This window comes from Rhipicephalus microplus, chromosome 2, assembly GCF_043290135.1.
Source record: "Rhipicephalus microplus isolate Deutch F79 chromosome 2, USDA_Rmic, whole genome shotgun sequence".
In the NCBI taxonomy this organism is placed as follows: Eukaryota; Metazoa; Arthropoda; class Arachnida; order Ixodida; family Ixodidae; genus Rhipicephalus; species Rhipicephalus microplus.
In genome coordinates, this window is record NC_134701.1 from 11,066,073 (window position 1) to 11,086,328 (window position 20,256).

At 48.7% G+C, this 20,256-nt stretch overlaps 1 protein-coding gene and 1 long non-coding RNA gene across 7 annotated transcripts in view; both read left to right on the forward strand.

Moving 5' to 3' along the window:
* The window catches only part of LOC119169213 (uncharacterized), a 223,967-nt gene that overhangs the window by 149,644 nt on the left and 54,067 nt on the right, over nucleotides 1-20,256 (forward strand). The gene's annotated exons all lie outside the window — the stretch shown is intronic.
* On the forward strand, nucleotides 13,992-18,465 carry LOC142795744 (uncharacterized). Its single transcript, XR_012893279.1, has 2 exons — nucleotides 13,992-17,033; nucleotides 18,139-18,465. It is a non-coding gene; the product is annotated as an uncharacterized LOC142795744 (long non-coding RNA).

The window sequence follows — 20,256 nt, forward strand, 5'->3', positions numbered from 1 at the left end:
CTCTGCTGTCTGGTGGGCTCCCAAAGTCAAGATATAGTTATTATATTATTGATCTTTTTTTTCTTTTTTTCCTCACTCACTGGATCTTTGTGTGCTTTTTTTATAATGTCTTTCTTGTTTTGGGGCGCTATACAGGATCAATGAGACAGATGCTTGGGCTAGTCGGGGATTGGAAATCAACATATTTGCACTGTGCAAAGCTACGAGTAGTAACGACGTACCTACAGAAGAAGAGACAAGGACAGAAAGAGTGCTGGCTTCAACTTTAACTAAAATAATGCGATGGTAATTATGAGCATGCTTAGTAAAACCAAGCTAATTAGCCCTTTCTTATAGGTTGACAATTATTATACTGCTAATTCACCAATAAAATTTCAACTGAAGTTAGCGCTCCTTCTGTCCTTGTCTCTTCTTCTGTAGTTTTTGTCGTAACTACTCGTAGTCTTCCACTGTGCAAATATGTTGATGCAGGATCGGCCGAGTTTCCCGAAATTCGTGATGTTCCCGAGCTCTGGCGACACCCCTTTATCAACAAGCCAACAGTATGAAAAAGTCAAATTCACCCCTCAGAATGCTGCATTCCATTGGTTATGATAGAAACAGTCACTGCGTCAAGGGCGTTCGACTAAGTTGGGCGGTGTTTTCTAATCAGAGGCATCTTCTTTCATTTGTTTGTCATTCCACTGACTGCAGAAGTGCACCCATGCAATAAAAGTGTCATAAACTTTGTGTGATGATATATTTTGGAGGCACGGGGTGTTTACATTATTTTGAAGCTTTTAATGTCTGCACTAAGTCTGTTTTAGAATAATCAGCATGGTGGCCTCTGAGATCAGCACCGGCCGAGCGTCTTACAACATCGCGACCGCAGCTTAAGCCGAGGCCACGTGTTAATCATCATGTGCATTCTAGCTTTCTGCCCGGCCGGTGCGCGTCGTCTTCGTTGTCGTCGCCCGCTAGCACCCGAGAACGTGCGGCCGGCTAATTAGCTCTTACAGCGAAGCCCCTAAAGGGTCTCTCTCTCCTAAGTCATAGTATGTAAGCGCCTAGTTCAGGGTTGTGTCCAGCATTTCTTTTTTCCGGTGGGAGGGTCACATTTATTATTTTGGGGAGGGCACCCGTGGATGGATGAACAGACGAACGGATGGATGATCGATTCACGGTTTACCTATAAAACCCTCTGAAGCTTCGCCCCACTCATCATCACTCACTCTGTGGATATGCTGTAATTTTTTTGCTGGATGCTTTACTTGGCTAGTTAGACCAGGATATGCTATGGCCAAGCTAATTATGTCAAATCAAGGCAAGGCCGAGGCAATTACGTCACATCTTAAGAATACCGCCCTTATGAAGCCATGTAAAGCTAGAACCGGGCTAACTAAAGCATGCTAGTTGATGAGGTAACTAAACTCTGCTAATTAGGGCAATGTTAATTATGAGCATGTTAAGTAAAACCAAGCTAATTAGCCCTTTTATATGACAATATTATACCACTAATCAGGATTATGTTTAATAGTTTCATACTGATAATGGCCTTGCTGATTGCTCCCGCGATAACTGGCTTTTAATTGAAGCCTTATCAATGAAGACGAAACAGCTCACTGTAATGGTCGTTAAGCCTCACTCAATTATTACAGTAAAATTAAAACAGAGCTGATGCGGTCGTCACTTAGAAGCCGACCATGCACATCAGCAGACGACCAACTAAAAGACCTGCGAGAAGCTATAGGTTATCACAAGCTTCTTTATCACTGCAGCCCTGCAAAAATAGTGTAAGCTCACCAAATTACTTTAGCAAAGAAGCTGCAACGTAGCGTTCGCTGCATCAAATGCTTGACAGTCACACCGACACTATCACAGTCTCGAGTTGAACTCGGCCTTCTCAAGATTAACGAGTTTGTATCCGAGTTCACGCGTCAATCAGTTTGATTGACGGATGCCCATGGCGAAGATCGGGTGCGCCCACAACGTTCGCTCTTGCCAAGGAGCACACTCTAAAAAAAGAGCGAGTAAAAAGGGTGTCTTTTTGTCCCACAACAATAATCGTCATCTATATTGCGTTCCATTCTTGCGCTATCGCCCCGCACCCGGTACATTCCAGTCACGATCGACATGCCCATTATCAGGGTTACATTGCATTCTCGATAGGAAAGTGGCCAGCGCCGAGTTTTCAAAAAAGGAAGTGCAAGCAAGCCTGATGACGATTATTGTTGTGGGACAAAAAGACACCCTTTTTACTCGATATTTTTTTAGAGTGCAGTACTCGTGTCAAGCAGCACGATTAATCTATCTATCTGTCTGTCTGTCTGTGCGTCTGTCTATCCGTCCGTCCGTCTGTCTCATATGCCTGGGTTCTCACGTGATGACCTAATTAATTTAAAGTAAACCAAAATTAGTAAGGGAGGGTGAGATGGTGTGACGATTATGACTAGCAATTCATGACATACAAATTGTGACAATCTGGTCGCACACATTGTCAAACCCTTTCCGCCAGACATGGGACATACCCATATGCCACAGGTACGCGGCAAAATCACTACTTGGCGTTGTTGAAGTATATTCATGTTGAAGTTTTTTTGCACCCGTTTGTGTTTCTCGTCTGCGTTTCTGTGTGTTTTGCACAAAAAATTTAAGAGGAACAGATAAGTAGGTATATGCCACAGGTGATTGACAGTTTATATTTACCTAGGAACGATCAGAATAGGCATTAGTAATCTTAACGCGAGAGAGAACACTAACAAAGATCTGAAATCGGCAGCTTCGATCGGAAGAATGCAAAGAATAAATATCAGGTATGTTTATCAGGTAAATAATAAGGGTAACTAACTGGATTGCCAAAGAAGGCAACGCACGATGGGAAGACACAAAGTTGGTAAAAAGTTTGCAGGTATAACGTGGCAGCAGAAAGCACGAAACCTAGTTGATTGACAGATCAATAAAGAGGCCTTCGCCCTGCAGTGGGAGTAATCAGGCTGATGATTATGATTATTAACAATTAAGCATTCACAAACCATACCCAATTATGCAACATTCATGCGATACCCCACCCCCATTCTGCAATGCACTTACTTGAGCTCCCCCTCTGGGATGATGCAGGCGGCATCTTTTTTTATTCCATTGCGCAGTGAACAAAATTTAAAGGAGACGTGCTACGTTAACTCAATAGCCACAGCTCATTCCCACATATTGCCTCATATGCCACATATTGCCACATGGTTTGCTTGGCTGAGATCGAAGAGTGAAAGAGGACAAAGACGATCTCTCTGAGCCGCTGCTTGGCTAGTCGACTCAACGAGCCCATTATATCAAGTTGTCGTGAGTAACGTGACAAGACTGGTGGAGGTGCTGGGTACAACGTCTCACGATCCACCCGATGCCCAAGACTCCGTCCAGCAGCCGGAACACAAGCCCTGCACCCGTGGACACTCCTGCTCATAGAGTAAGCCGCCGCCAACGAGGCCTACCGCCTGAGACACCAACCACTGGCGCGGCGACTATGACTTCGACACAAGATTCCGTGCGAGCTCCGACACCTTCCACGTCGATCTACTGCACCGTCTAGAACCCGCTCATGCCTAGCCCCTTTCACGGAGAGCAGCATGAAGATGTTGACGACTGGCTGAGTCAGTTCGAATGTGTCGCAGCGATCAATTACTGGGATGATGCCGCGAAGCTCCGGAACGTGTACACTTGCCTAAAAGACGGTGCCAAGGCGTGGTTTTTGAACAGGGATGATGTTCTGACATCTTGGCGCGAGTTCCAGCGTCGCCTCCTGGAGACCTACAGGAGTCCCGACCGCCGCGAACGGGCGGAGTGTGCACTACAATCACGCATCCAGATGCCCATTGAGACCGTCTGGATGTACGTCGAGGACATGACACGGCTTTTCAAGCGAGCGGATCCTGCTATGGCAGAAGAAAAAAAGTTGCGCCACCTCATGCGTGGTGTGAGAACAACTTTTTGCTGGTTTGGTGCGTAGTCCCCCCAAAAGTGTTGCTCAGTTCCTTACTGAAGCGGCAACAATGGAGCGAGTACTGCACCAACGGTCTGCCCTGTTTGACCGTCAAGTGAATACTGCCTCAACTCCCGAAATTTTCGCCACCCTTGGGAGCCAGAGCCCCGAATGGATTCGCAAGATCATCAGATCTGTCGTCCGGGAAGAAATTGAAAAGATGTACGGGACAAGGCAAATCGATGTTGGTTCTATCACCAGTGTCATCCGTGACGAGGTCCAGCAGGTGCTGCACGCCCATCGTTTTCCGCCAACGTCGGTTGATCCGGAAACGGCTCCTGTGTCTACTGACATTCGCCATCGTACGTACTCGGAAGCCTTGCGATCTGCCACTCCTCTTTCTGGTCAAGTAGTCCCGACCCAGCCAGTGCCGCACGTCCCGATCCAGACAATGCCATACGTCCCGATCCAGACAATGATGCCGTCAGTCGCGATACAGTCAGCGCACGCTGATTTGGACATCGATAGTCGCCGTGCACCGATGCGCAACTCTGATCTCTGGCGTACGCCAGACAGACGACCCCTCTGCTATCATTGCGGTGAGGCTGGTCACATTTACCGCCAATGCCCATACCGGCAACTTGGACTGCGCGGATTTTCCGTCAATTCCCCTCGTCCCCGAATTGGTCAAAGGCCAAGGGATATCGAAGAGTATCTCGCGCAACAGCCTGCACCCTTTACACGACGGCAATCGCGGTCACCATCTCCGAGGAGACCCGCAGCCACTGGGCCACGTTTCGGGGTGACGACATGGGAACACTCCCCGTGCCCTCGTCGGGAAAACTGAAGGCAGCGGCCTTCGGGGGCAAGGCCGCTGGGACTCAAAGTGCGGAAGACCTCCCATCAACGCTTGCGCGCAACGCTGAAGGCATTTCGGCAGAGAATCGCAGTACCGAAGAAACGCCGACATCCACATCCGAACCTAGTGACCGCGTGTCACTCGACATACCTGTGCTGATTGACGGTCTTCTGGTCAGTGCATTGGTAGACACTGGTGCAGACTATTCGATCATCAGCGGGAGGCTAGCGAAAAATCTCAGGAAAGTGATCACGCCGTGAAATGGAACGCGAATTGGAACAGCTGGAGGACACGTTGTAACACCGCTGGGTCGCTGTACCACAAGACTGAAAATTCGTGCCTCAACGTTTGTGCTCAGCTGCCTCGTTCTTCGCGACTGTTCGCGTCAGCTGATTATCGGCATGGACTTCCTTCAGGAATATGGTGCCATCATAAATCCCTGTGAGCGCATCGTGACCTTCTCGACTCAAGGCGCAACAGATCGAGATGCTGATAACTGCCATAGACCTGCGCTGCGTGTTGTTGACCACAGTGTGACGCTGCCACCTCGAGCAACTGTTCCCATCGAAGTCACTTGTGAAGACTTCCAAGACGGCGACGTGGTGGCTGAAACCAACCTATCACTTCTTCTGCTCCAAGTTGTATGCGCCGCCCGAAGTGTTGTGCGCGTCCATGACGGACAGTCAATGATACTAGTTACGAACTTCAATTACGAGCACCGGCATCTTTTCCGCGGAACCACCCTAGCTTATGGAGACCCTGTTGCCGACGTCACGGAGTGCTTCGCGTCTGAGGAAACGCATGAGGATGAGGAATTTCTAGATCGCATCGACATTAATTCGACGCTGTCAGACGAGAGAAAGGCTGCACTTCATGACCTTTTAAGGGAGTTTCGATGTTGCTTCGCCTCTTCTTCTAAAGTCCGTCAAACACACCTCACGAAGCATCGAATTATTACCGACGATGAGGTCCGCCCCATCCGGCAGCAGCCTTATCGCGTTTCTGCCAAAGAACGCGAGGCTATTCAGACACAACTAAAAGAGATGCTCGATGACAGGATTATTCAACCATCCAGCAGCGCTTGGTCCTCGCCAGTCGTTCTAGTAAAGAAAAAAGACGGAACGCTGCGATTTTGTATTGACTACAGGAAGCTTAATAGCGTCACAAAAAAGGACGTCTACCCGCTTCCACGGGTCGTTGACTCCCTCGACAGATTACGACGCGCCAAGTGTTTTTCGTCCATCGATCTAAAGAGTGGCTATTGCCAAATTGAAGTGGATGAATGAGACCGAGAAAAAACCGCGTTTGTGACTCCAGACGGACTTTACGAATTCGGAGTTCTTTCCTTCGGCCTCTGTTTTGCACCAGCCATTTTTCAAAGGATGATGGACACAGTTCTCGCTGGCTTGAAGTGGCAAAGCTGCCTTGTCTACTTCGATGATGTGGTCATCTTTTCCGAGAGCTTCGAAGAACATCTGAAGCGTCTGAGAAAGGTTCTGGAAGCCATTCGCACAGCTGAACTCACGCTGAAACCTCAAAAAGGCCATTTCGGCTATGAAGAGCTGAAATTTCTGGGACATGTCATTAGTGCGGATGGGGTGCGACCTGATCCAGACAAAACTGCTGCTGTCACCGCCTTCCCTGTTCCATCAGATAAAAGAGCAGTACGCCGTTTCCTCGGCTTGTGCGGGTATTATCGCCGATTTATCGCCAACTTCTCGAAGATAGCTGAACCTCTTACGCGACTCACCCGAGATGACGTGCCCTTTACTTGGGGCGCAGAACAAGATACAGCGTTCACAGAGTTACGACAGAGAATGCAAACAGCCCCTGTTCTTGCCCATTTTGATGAGGACGCTGCTACAGAAATTCATACAGATGCCAGCAACGTCGGACTTGGCGTTGTCCTTGTACAACGACACGGCGGCGTTGAGCATGTGATAGCTTACGCCAGTCGTACTCTTTCTCGAGCCGAGACCAACTATTCTACGTCAGAAAAAGAATGCCCCGCAGTCGTGTGGGCGACGACCAAATATCGGCCTTACCTCTACGGTCGTCCCTTCAAAGTGGTGACTGACCACCACTCGCTCTGCTGGCTGGCAAATCTCGGAGATCCATCTGGCCATCTCGCACGGTGGAGTTTGCGTTTGCAGGAGTTCGATATTACGATTGTGTACAGGTCAGGGCGCAAACACGAAGACGCCGACGCGCTTTCTGGAGCACCTGTGGGGAACGCTGTCAGGGGCTCCGAAGATGAAGATGCCTTTCTCGGAGCAGTTAGCGACTCCGAATTTATGTCAAAACAGCGAGCAGACAACGAATTACGACCAGTCATTGATTCCCTGGAAGGCCGCAACTCTCAGGTCCCTCAACACATTGCTTGCGAACTGTCTTCTTTGTTTAAGAAGAGGCATTCTCTACAAGAAAAACACTCGTGGTAGCGACAAAGCCTTCCTACTTGTTGTTCCTACCGACGTGCGTTATGAGATCCTCCTTGCGTGCCACGACGAGCCCACATCTGGACATTTGGGCTATTCGCGAACTCTCGCCAGAGTACGCCAACAGTATTACTGGCCGCGACTATCAACTAGTGTACATCGATATGTGAAAGGCTGCCGTAAGTTCCAGCGCCGCAAGACTCCGCCTGTGAGACCCGCGGGCCTGCTCCAGCCGATCGCACCAACACAGACACCGTTTGACCTCGTGGGAATGGACCTTCTCGGGCCCTTCCCTTTGTCGTCTTCTGGGAACAAATGGATTATAGTTGCGACGGATGATCTTACTCGTTATGCCGAAACAAAAACGTTACCTCGTGGCACAGCCTCTGAAGTCGCGCAGTTCTTCATGCACCAAATCGTCCTACGGCATGGTGCCCCGTCATGCGTGATTACGGACAGAGGGACGTCGTTTAGAGCACGAATGATGGAGGACATTTTTAAACTGAGCTGCACAAGTCATCGAAAAACAACGGCTTATCACCCGCGATCCAATGGACTGACAGAGAGGCTTAACAAGACCATAGCGGACATGCTGTCAATGTACGTGGACGTACAACACAAAACCTGGGCTGAGATTCTTCCATACGTCACGTTTGCTTACAATACAGCAACGCAAGAAACAACGCGATTTCCGCCTTTCCGACTTGTTTACGGACGCAACGTGCGAACCATGCTCGATGCTATGCTTCCATGTGACCAAAGCAACGAACTTGCTCAAGACGCTGAGCAATACACTCAATACGCCGAAGAAGCTCGTCAGCTAGCTCGCATAAACACCAGTCACCAACAAGATGCAGACGCACGACGTTACAACCTCCGCCATCGAAATGTCACCTACCACCCTGGGGACCAAGTGTGGGTGTGGATCCCTGTCCGGCGACCAGGCTTATCCGAAAAACTCCTAAGCCGTTATTTTGGACCGTACAAGGTTCTTAGACGAGTCACAGAAGTTACCTACGAGGTATTTCCGGACGGCGCAGCGTCTTCTTGTCGACAGCTTCGGCCCGAAACCGTGCATGTCGTTCGGCTGAAGCCCTACTTCACACAGTAGCCCTTGTGGTTTCACGTGCTACGACATGCCGTGACTTTGCGTTGCTGCTGCTGTTGTGTTCTCCTGTGTTTTTATACCTTTTCTTTTTGCGCTTGGCGCAAGCGTTGACGAAACTTCCTCATTTGCGCTGCGAGTACTGGCACTCTCCCTCTTTTGGTTCTGTATATCTGCGTGTGTATACCTTCATTTTTTTTATTTACGAGCATCGAGTCGATGCTTTCACAGGGGGGGACTATTCCCACATGGTTTGCTTGGCTGAGACCGAAGAGTGAAAAAGGACAAAGACGATCTCTCTGAGCCGCTGCTTGGCTAGTCGACTCAACGAGCCCATTATGTCAAGTTGTCGTGAGTAACGTGACAATATGCTCTTTATGTAGAGTTGGAGTATAAAAGTCTTGCATTTTTTCTACTTTATGAGGGTGATATACCTCGCACTTTTTTTGTACTGCAAAAATAAGGTAGTGTGGTTAGCACTGCGTAGATGAGACAGCCAGCTGTCACTCAAATTTTATTTGACATTGCTCGGCAAATATTTCCCAAAAGTGTTACAGGTGTAATTAACCGGAAATATACGCAGAAACGATTAAAGTTGTGGCCCTGAAAGATATTGTTACGCCACGTATGTGCCGGACGAAGAAGGAAAAAGAAGCAAGGGGTGTGGAAGAAGAAGATCATCATCATCTGCCTGCGCCGATACGGCTCGTCCCTCGAACCGTGTATCAATAAACCCCCAGACGCCTACTGAGGTCGTAACAGAGTGGTGGAAGGTGCTGGGTATAGGAACCAACGACGGGACCGCTACCCCTCGGATTTCGCCGGAGTCGTCGCCTCGCCGGCCTGCCTCCTTCTTTGGCCATCATGCCTGACGAAACAGAAGCTCGGGAACCAGTCCCCAGCAGTTCTTGGCCGTATCACAGAGAGCCACGAACCTTCTCCGGGAGGGCCAATGACGACGTGGACTCATGGCTCAAACATTTCAAGCGAGTAAGCAACTGCAACAAATGGGATGCTGCCTCCCAACTGTCACGCGTTGTTTTCTACCTCACTGATGTTGCCCTCGTTTGGTATGAGAACCATGAAGATATTCTGACAACATGGGAACGCTTTGTTGAAGAAATCAAGAAGTGTTTCGGCAACTCAGCTGCAAAAAAGAAGCTTGCCGAGCAGAGTCTTGCACAGAGGGCCCAGCTATCCGGTGAGACCTGCACCGTGTATACTGAAGAGATTTTGAGGCTGTGTAGGGAAGTCGATTCCAGCATGTCGGAAGAGGACAAGGTGGGGCATTTGCTGAAGGGAATTGCAGAAGATGTTTACAACTTCCTTATTAGCAGGGAAAGCCTGACTTCAGTGTCTGACGTTGTACGGCACTGCCGCACGTTTGAAACCCTGAAGCAGCGCAGAATAGCGCCTAAGTTTGGTCGTCTGGCAAATGTCACCTCAGTAGCCAGCATAGAAGCGGCCTCAACTGGTGACCTTTCGGCAACCATCCGCCAAATTGTTCGGGAAGAGTTACTCAGACATGGCGAAATGACACGTGAACGGGCAGCTGCCACGTCTCCATCCTATTTCCCGCAGGACACCACTGCCCCACAGCTTACAGTTTATGAACATCCATCCGTCAACGCAACGGAGGTTGCAGGGCCTCGGCGTATTCAGCAGTCAAGTCCGGTTTTTTACGAGCGATCACAGTACCCTCAACGTTTCCGTTCCGTACGCCCATACCACCCACCGACAACTGATTTCATTGAATCTCGGGCTTACGCGAACGCTCGCAGACGTGAACACTTCGAAGAACGGCGACGACCTCGTCCTGCGCCTGTGTGCTACAACTGTGGTCTGACTGGTCACATATCGAGGTATTGCGATCGTTCGCGCATACCACGCTATGATCAGTGGACAAGCTTGACCGATAAACCTGCTGTCCCACCTTTTCAAGGACACTGGCCCACCGACTCAAGACCCGGCAGCAGCTTCTGGCACGGACACTGGCGCAACAACTCCCCTGCCTCTGATCGAAGTGTGACGCCACCTCCTGCGCCTCGATCCCACCGGTCTCCATCGCCACGGCGCCGCCCATCGTCACCACATCAGGAAAACTAAACAGTGCGGCCGATGGGGGTGAGGTCGCTGGTGACTTGCTGCAAAACGAAATACCCCCGTCTGTGTTGATGTTCAAGAACAAGGTAGAAGTTTTTGTTGATGGTGTGTGTACGATGGCTTTGGTGGATACTGGTGCTACAGTTTCGATTATGAGTGCTGCTTTTAAACACCGTTTAGGACAAAAGGTGATGTTTTTGTGGGAGAAGGCAACAACATTCTGTGGCGTTGGTGGTAACTCGCTGTGTCCCATTGGTGTCTGTACCGCAGAAGTGTGCTTGGGTGATCAAGTGTTTGTCACAGAGTTTACGATTCTTCCAAGGAGCACACACGACATAATCCTGGGGATTGACTTCCTTCGAATGTGTGGCGCCACTGTTGATTGTAGAAATGGAGAGGTGTACATATGTGATGCTGCCCCTGGAGAACTATTAGAGAATTCAGACAGGGAGCACGGTGCGCTCCGGGTCAGTGAAGATAGCATTGTGCCGGCATTCTCTGCAGTCTGTGTTCCTGTATACTCTTCACGCATTGAAAACAATGACAGTGCGTTCGACGCATTAGTGGAGCCCTTTCATCTCAGTTGCATTAAGAAGAACACATTGGTGCCGCATTGCATAGTGTCACTCGTTCAAGGACGCACAGGACTATGGGCGGTAAACTGTTCAGCTGAGTCGGTGGTTCTACCAGGAGGACTGAAGCTTGCCAAGTTCAAAACATACTCACCGATGGCAGTGGCTGCCCTCAGTGATGCTCCAGGTGGGGCCTCAGCCAATACTTCTACGGCCGATTCAAAACTTTTACCTATGATCGACAAGTCACTTACTACTGACAAACGCCGCATGCTTCTGGACGTTTTGTCGAAATACGTGGCGATTTTCGATTTTTCCCATGACCATGCGCCCTCGATTCCCGCGTCTCGGATTCTCCACAGGATAAACACGGGAACAGCACAGCCCATCCGCCAGAAACCCTACCGAGTGTCGCCGTCTGAGCGCAAGATAATTGATGAACAAGTGCGTGATATGCTGCAGAAGGGTGTCATTCGAGAATCATCGAGTCCTTGGGCGGCTCCCGTGATTCTAGTCAAAAAGAAGGATGGTACCTGGAGATTCTGTGTGGACTATCGCCGTCTAAACTCCGTCACAAAGAGAGATGTCTACCCTCTCCCACGCATTGATGACGCTCTAGACTGCCTCCATTCAGCATCCTACTTTTCGTCCATAGACTTACGCTCAGGCTATTGGCAAATACCTGTGCATTCAATGGACAAAGAAAAGACGGCTTTCGTTACTCCGGATGGACTATATGAATTTAACGTGATGCCTTTTGGTCTATGTAACGCGCCCGCTACATTTGAAAGATTCATGGACACCATTCTGCGCGGCCTGAAGTGGAACATCTGTATGTGTTATCTTGACGACGTTGTTATCTTCGGGCGTACATTCAGTGAACATAACGAAAGGGTAGAGCTGGTTCTGAAATGTATTCGAAATGCTGGCTTGGTTCTTAATGCAAAGAAGTGTCATTTCGGAGCTCGACAAACACTGGTGCTGGGACATCTCGTCAACAAGGATGGCATCAGGCCCGACCCGAATAAGACGGCGGCTGTTAGAGCTTTTAAACCACCTGGCTCAGTGAAGGAGCTTCGGAGCTTCTTGGGCCTCTGCTCTTACTTTCGCCGATTTATTCCCGCCTTTGCAGAAGTTGCCTTTCCACTGACCTGTCTTCTCCGCCAAGGTGCTAGTTTTGAATGGACTCCTGATTGTGAAACTTCTTTCAACCAACTGAAGTTCTTGCTCACGTCGCAGCCTATCCTGCGGCACTTCGATCCTTCTGCGGCGACTGAAGTTCACACCGACGCAAGCGGCATTGGCATAGGTGCAGTCCTCATACAGCGATGTAATCAAGTGGAACACGTAATCGCATATGCCAGTCGTACTTTAAGTAAGCCGGAACGCAATTACACTGTGACCGAACAAGAATGCCTTGCACTCGTCTTCGCTGTGCAGCGATTCCGCTCATACCTATACGGTCGTCCTTTCCAAGTAGTTACGGATCATCATTCTTTGTGCTGGCTTATCAACCTTCGGGATCCGTCAGGCCGTCTAGCACGCTGGGCCCTCCGGCTGCAAGAGTACAACTTCACGGTATCGTACAAGAGCGGCAGGAAACACGCGGACGCAGACTGCCTTTCAAGGATGCCAGTTGATGCTACAGTTTGCGACGCTGACGATTTCGATCATCTGATTGCGTCCGTAGCACCAGCGTTCCCGGATAAGGCCACCTTTGAAACTGAGCAGCGGAAGGACGTGAGTTTGAATCCGTTATTCGTGATCGCACAAGCATCCACTCCGGAAAGCCGCTTTTGCGTCCGTGATGGTCTACTGTACAAGAAATCCATCTCCGGCACCGGTTCCCGCTTCCTGCTGGTGGTTCCAGAGGCACTACGGTCATCTGTTTTGTACGCCATGCATGATGACGCCACTTCAGGTCACCTCGGAACGACGCGCACTCTTCATCGTACCCAGGAACGCTTCTACTGGCCACGTATGCGCCAGTCAGTTGAGTTGTACGTGGCCAGTTGTGCGCAATGCCAGGCGCACAAATCTCTCTCAGCAGCTCCGGCCGGACATCTACAACCTGTGACGCCTCCCAGTTCTCCGTTCGAACAAATTGGCATTGACCTGGTGGGCCCTTTTCCGCGTTCATCGAAAGGCAACAGATGGATTGTGGTATGTGCTGACCATCTTACTCGGTACTGCGAGACTGCTGCCCTGCCATCCGCGACTGCTGGTCAAGTGTCGTCCTTCCTTCTCCATTCTATCATACTGCGTCATGGGCCCCCTCGCGTCATCATAAGTGACCGTGGACGTCAATTCACGGCAGACGTTGTCGAACAACTTCTCCGTATGTGTGGCTCAGAGCTCAGACACTCGACGCCTTATCACCCGCAGACGAATGGTCTCGTCGAGCGAACAATTCGAACACTGGTGAATATGCTTTCTATGTACGTTGCTTCGAACCACAAGAACTGGGACGATGTCTTGCCGTTCATCACATACGCGTTTAATACTTCCCAACATGAGACCACTGGCTACAGCCCGTTCTTCCTCCTCTATGTTCGACCCCCCCGTTATACTCTGGATACAATATTTTCCTTCTCTGATCGGGACCAATCAGAAATCTCCCTAGCAGAAACTCTTTGTCTCGCCGAAGAAGCTCGTCGTCTTGCTCGTTTACGTACAATAGCCTCGCAAGACAGATCGAAAGTTCGTTATGACAGCAAGCACCGGCAGGCCACATATATTCCGGGAGATCTCGTGTTGGTGTGGAAGCCTTTACGCAAACGTGGCTTGTGCCAAAAACTGCTCGCGCACTACATCGGACCTTTTGTTATCCTTGACCGCCTGAGCGCAGTCGACTACCGCATCGCACGTCTTACAGCTAGCGGGAGACGTTCCAGAAAGACAGAGGTCACGCATGTCGCTCGCCTGAAGCCTTTCAGTCAACGCGACACTGCATGAAACGCGCGGCGCGCTTTGTCTGCGAGGGGGGAAATGTTACGCCACGTATGTGCCGGACGAAGAAGGAAAAAGAAGCAAGGGGTGTGGAAGAAGAAGATCATCATCATCTGCCTGCGCCGATACGGCTCGTCCCTCGAACCGTGTATCAATAAACCCCCAGACGCCTACTGAGGTCGTAACAATATTCTCAAATTACTCCTCACAACTTGTCTTGTGTGCTGCAGGTATCTACACAATAACCGAAGATTGGACAACGCTTCGTTTATGCTGGAGGCATATTTGGCTGAATAGGGCTAGGGCGGGCCGGGCCGGCGCGTGGATTTTTTGGCCCGGGCCGATGAAATGGGCTCGTGCAGTGCTCTAGTGCAGTTACGGCCCATAGGATACTATATGTTTTCTTGGCCAGTCCCTCAGAGTGGCTATGCGACATGGTTTCCAGGCTACAAGGAAAGAAGATGCCAACAGTATATATTTGTTGTATAGCAACTTGCGCTGCACTTTCAAACTCAAAATTCTACTCAAATTACATGCGAGCCGCGAGCATTTTGAAAAAAGTAAAATATATTTACCTAGGAAAAAATTCTTTGCCCTATGCTTGTCCATGTCTGTTCACGCTGTGGACCACGTTTTGTGTCCTTGTTCAGCAAATGAGTGCTTCATTATGAATATTGCCCACATGTCGCAGACAAGCACTGTATCTACATCATAGTGAACAAAAAAAGATGTTGTGGCGTGGCTGCAGGGCTGCGCCTGGTTTTCCGGCAGCCCTTTATGCTTTGGACAGTTGGTAGTGTTGGTGGGGGCGCTGCTGCTCTTTTTCATATACTTGGGAACTCAGTGGTTTGCATGAAGTCAGAGGTGCAATCAGGAATGGATGTAAATCAAAGGACTGTGGGACGTCTCGCGTTGTATGCTCACGGGAAGACGACGAATGAGGCTGTAAAGAGGAATATAGGATAAACAGGCTTTGAAGTAAAAAAAGCTCAGAGCAAAATGAGACTTGACGAGAGGCTTTGGAAAGATAAGGAAAATAGATGGGCAGGGAAGGTGTTCAGGTACAGTGAACTCCCAATAAACGAAACTCGCTTAAACAAAAATGCCTCATTAACGGAACTAGACAGGCTCATATGGCTAGATTTCTATGTGTTGCGCAGTTAAATTCATCGGTTAATAAAAACAGTACTGATTGGTCACCTACGGTTGAACAGCAGAAACTCTAAACACAACATAGACTCGCTCAAGCCAAGGGTAGTCTCACAACCGTGGCAACACCTCAATTTCGAGACAAGCCATGGAGGAAGGTAAAATATAGGAGAGGCCCTACTCTATCCCAATGTATTGCGAGAAATGTGGCGGAAGTGACGTCAAATTTATAGGGCAAACAAAACACCATACCCTGCGCAACGTGCCCTCAGCACTGGTTCACTTTTGCGCGGACTTATGGACCCGGCGAAAACTTGATGCGTATTGTATGGTTTGCATACAATATGCGTCATAAATGCATACAATATGCGTCGTCACGCGCTGCTACATAGGTAAACGCGAAGGGAAGTGGTCATCCACTATCACACGTCACAATCCTCTTCACTAACATTCGAAGCGTTATCAACAAGCGTGACCAAATAACTTCTGCTATAGATACTTGTAACGCTGACATACTTGCTCTCACAGAAACCTGGCTACACACACAAATTCACGACCACGAACTTTTTCTGCCCGCGGATAAATTTTCTATTTTCTGATGCGACCTCACTGCCCGTAAAGGTGGTGGCGTCCTCTTGGCAATTACCAAAGATTTTCCTTTCCAGTGCATCCATACTAACAGCGAGTTAGAGATCACATGGGCACTAACCAAACTTAGTTTTCGAAAAATCATTATCGGCGCTTGTTACAGGCCACCAAATTTTTCCGGCAACTTCGCGAATGAACTACATGACGTAATTAATCTGGTCTCATCAAGATATCCCGATTTACCTCTGTTTTTGCTTGGCGATTTTAACCTGCCGAACATATCATGGACTTCAGATACACCGATTATGCAGCCTTACTCGACTATTAGCCAAGAGTTCCTAGACTTATGCACTGTCTTTTCCCTCACCCAACTTATTACTCAGCCAACACGATTTGCTTCGAACACCCTAGATCTCGTACTAACGTCGAGGCCAGAGCTTGTCTCGGATATTACACTGTCACCTGGCTTAAGTGATCATTCATTAATATCATTCCAGCTAAATATTCAGCGTCCCAAGAAGCCTAAAAAAAATAAAAATGATTAAAAACTATTCAAAAGCAAACTTTGAAGCCATTAGCAGTGAACTTGGTTCATTTCTTAGTGCTTTTTTGGAAAACTTTCACGAACGCAGTGTGCAAGAACATTGGGACATGTATTCAGCTGCTGTTGCCAACTTGGCAAACAAACACATTCCTGTTCACGCAATAACAATGACCCAAGATTCCCCATGGTTTAACGCACACCTAAAGCGCCTATCGAACAAAAAAAAGCGATTATACAGGTCTGCCAAGAAATGCGGGAATGAAGAACGCTGGAATGCCTACAAGCTCGCATCCAAAAATTATGTAACAGCACTAAAAAAGGCCAAAAGTTATCACTTACAAAACGTGTTGCCATCCATGCTAATGAAAAATATTAAAAAATTCTGGCGCACAATAAACCCTAAACCCGACGGCGCAATCACCCTAGAAGATGCTAGCGGAAATCAAATTCCTTTTGACTTATGTGCGAACGTTCTAAACGATGTTTTTTCGTCTCACTTTTCCCTTGATGCAAATGTTGTTTTACCTAACGCAGAACCCTTTCTCCATCCCGCTATGCCTCCAATATGTATTGATTGCAGTGGTGTTGAAGCGATAATTAGGTCCTTAAGATTGTCTTCCGCTCCTGGTTGTGACCAAATTGACCTGAAATTCTTAAAGAGTATGTGTGCTTCTTCATCGGTCATACTAACAATGATCTTTCAGCAGTCACTCGACCAAGGTTGCCTGCCCGCTGAATGGAAGATCGGGAAGGTGACTCCATTTCACAAAGCTGGTAACCGCCATTCCTCACTTAATTACCGACCTATATCACTTACCAGTATACCGTGCAAAATATTAGAACACATCTTATTTTCGAACCTTGTAAAATTCCTCGAATCTAATTCATTCTTTACTCTAGCACAACATGGTTTCCAAAAAACATACTCCTGCGAGACCCAACTGGCATCTTTCACACATAAACTGAACGTTATACTGGATCACTCTTCTCAGGCCGACTGCATATTTTTGGATTTTTTTAAAGCGTTCGACAAGGTTTCCCAATGTTTATTAATGCACAAATTACTTCAACTAAACCTTGACAGGAAATTACTAACTTGGATTGAATTCTTTCTTAACAATCGTTCTTAGTATGTTGCTGCTAACGGGGTGAATAGCCGCCACACCGATGTTCAATCTGGAGTACCGCAAGGGTCGGTGCTTGGTCCTCTTCTTTTTCTTATTTATGTTAACGACTTACCTGCGTGTCTTTCCTCTCATGTGCACCTATTTGCTGATGACTGTGTAATATTCCGTGAATTAAGCTCCGATGCCGACGTAATTGCTCTTCAAACTGACCTTACTGCTGTCTCAATTCGGTGTCAAAAATGGTTAATGCAACTCAACGTCAACAAGTGCAATGTTATGAGAGTGTCTAGAACAACTAATTCACCTCCTCTCTCAATGATCTTGCATTAGTAACGGTTTCTAACTATAAATATCTAGGCTTACACATAACCAGCACTTTAAATTGGGCAATCCACACTGAACAAAATTTGCAAAAGCAAACAGAATGCTTGGGTACCTACGTCGCAACTTTGCTAAAGCTCCTTCTTCCTTAAAACTCACCCTCTACAAAACATTGATTCGCCCTAAATTAGAATATGCCGCCTCGGTTTGGGATCCTGTATCTGCCAATCTAATACACTCAGTCAAAATGGTTCAAAATAATTCTACCCGCTTTATTCTTTCCAATTATAACCGCACCGCAAGCATATCGGCAATGAAATCTAGCTTGAACCTATCATCTTTAGCATCTCGCCGTCAGTTTCTTCGTTTGTGTCTTTTTCACAAAATATATCACCATCCCCAATTACATAATGAACTTATTTCACTACCAGATTATGTGTCACCTCGTCTAGATCGTCGTCACAAGGTCGGAGTTCCATTATGCAGAACAAATGGCTGCCACACATCATTCCTACCACGCACGAGCATCGAATGGAATCACCTTCCCGCATCAATAGCAACTATCCAAATCATGAATTGTTTAAAACGCCATTAGCTAAGACTGTATGAGTAGGAGCCGCACCACTGTAATAACTGCATATTCATTGCTGCATTTCTGTATTCTTTTTTTTCTTTTTGTGCTAAAACCACTCACCTCTGTAATACCTCCCGGTCCTGAGGGTACCAATAAAAGAAAAATAAATGAAATAAATGTATGAGTGGAGGGACCTTAGTCAGGCAGAGGTAATCTGCCTTTAGTCCCTTCAACCTAGGCAATCATTGTTTTTGTCGGAATAAACAGTGAATGAATGAAAGAAGTAAAATGTTACGAGCACACCTTTCCGAAACTGTTCCCGCATGGCAGGTTTGAGCACAGTGTGCTGAAATACTTTGTGGATTGTTTTTGTGCAACAGCACAAAAAGCACCGGTATGTGTCGTAATCGAAATCATTCTGCCCCTGCATCATCGTATTCTAACTCACCCAGTAGTGACTTACGCGTTCTACTCGCCGTAAGCCTCATTTTTTTTTTTAGCCAGATTTTCCTATTGTAATGTACTAGACAGAGAACAAGAGACAACACCCGATCCTGGGCCAGCTGTTCTTATTCTGACTTTGTTCTTTTCTTCTTTGCTCTAGCTACCCGCGCGCTGAAGCGCCAGCGTCTTTCTTGGTCATGACACTCGGCCATGACTGCACGCGCGCGGAGCTGGCGGCAAAGTCTCTGGTGGGCGGGCTTGGCTGCATCGTGGTGGTCAGCCCGGACCACAATGCAACATGAAGCGACGGTCTGGGGGAAGCATCTCTGGTGGACGGCACTGGCTGCCTTGAGCTGGTCGCTCTTTTGCACGTCACGATGTCCCTTGAAAAAGTGCTGTGGACTCAGGCGGCCGGCACTGGCTGCCCCGTTGCGGTCGACGCTCTCGGCCGCGATTTGGTCCCGGTATCTGCCAAAGCCATGGAGGAAGGAAAAATATAGGACAGGCCCTACTCTATCCCGATGCATTGCGAGAAATGTGGCGGAAGTGATGTCAAATTTATAGGGCAAACAAAACACCATACGCTGCGCAGATGCAGTCGATATAGTGGCTGCATCTCGGAGGTCGGCCTTGGCCACGCTGAAACTGGGTGCCAGAGTCTTCCACAAGTCTATCGGGAGGTCGAGACTGGCTGCATCTGTGGTCGGTCTCGGCCATGCAGAGACTCTTTGTGGGAAGCAGCTAAACATGCACCTGACAGCGCGCTTCGGACGGGCCGCAAAATCAGCGGCAGACGTTGCACTCCGGACGAGAGTAGCCGAAAGAGTACCCCAAAAGACGCGCTGGGTACCTTGGGCTCTACCGGCGCCATCACCAAAGGCGGTACAAGCATAGGCGATGCTGGTGTCTCCACTTGCCTCAGTAAAGGTGATATTGGGGCTGGCTTCTCTAACTGAGCTGTATGAGGACTGGTATCAGCCTCTTCCACTGACATGATGGCATAGCGTACCGGCGCGGGTACTGAAAACAGTAGTGGCGTGTCGCACCTGCGTCTGACGTCATTCGTAGGGCAGGTGGAAAAGCTTACTGCCGCGCGGCTGGAGGGCTCCGAGGAACCTTCGAGGTGTTGCTCCACTTCAGCTCGGTGTGCGAATGAGGTTGTGTCGGTGAAGGGCAATGCAGCACAGTCGAGATGATTCTCCGCGGCTGTTTCGTTGGAGCAACGCCCTTCAAGAGGTCTGACTTCGGTAGCGGCCTCTGGCCGCAGTGAACTTGCTTCGGGTATCGACAAAGTGTCTAACTTCTCGTGTGGTAAGCTGCTGCGCACAGCTGCAGCCTCGAGGTGGAAAGCCTCTAGAGCCTGCTCCTCGATACCGGCCAGTCCGAAGCGTTGGTGATCGCGGTCTTCCAATGAGTAGCGGTTGCAGCACTCACGCCGGTGAGGTTGACGAGCATAAAAGCCTGGTCGGCGTTCCCTGGCAGCTCGTATGTTGAAAGAGTGCGGCAACGGGAATGTAGGCCATGGGAAGCG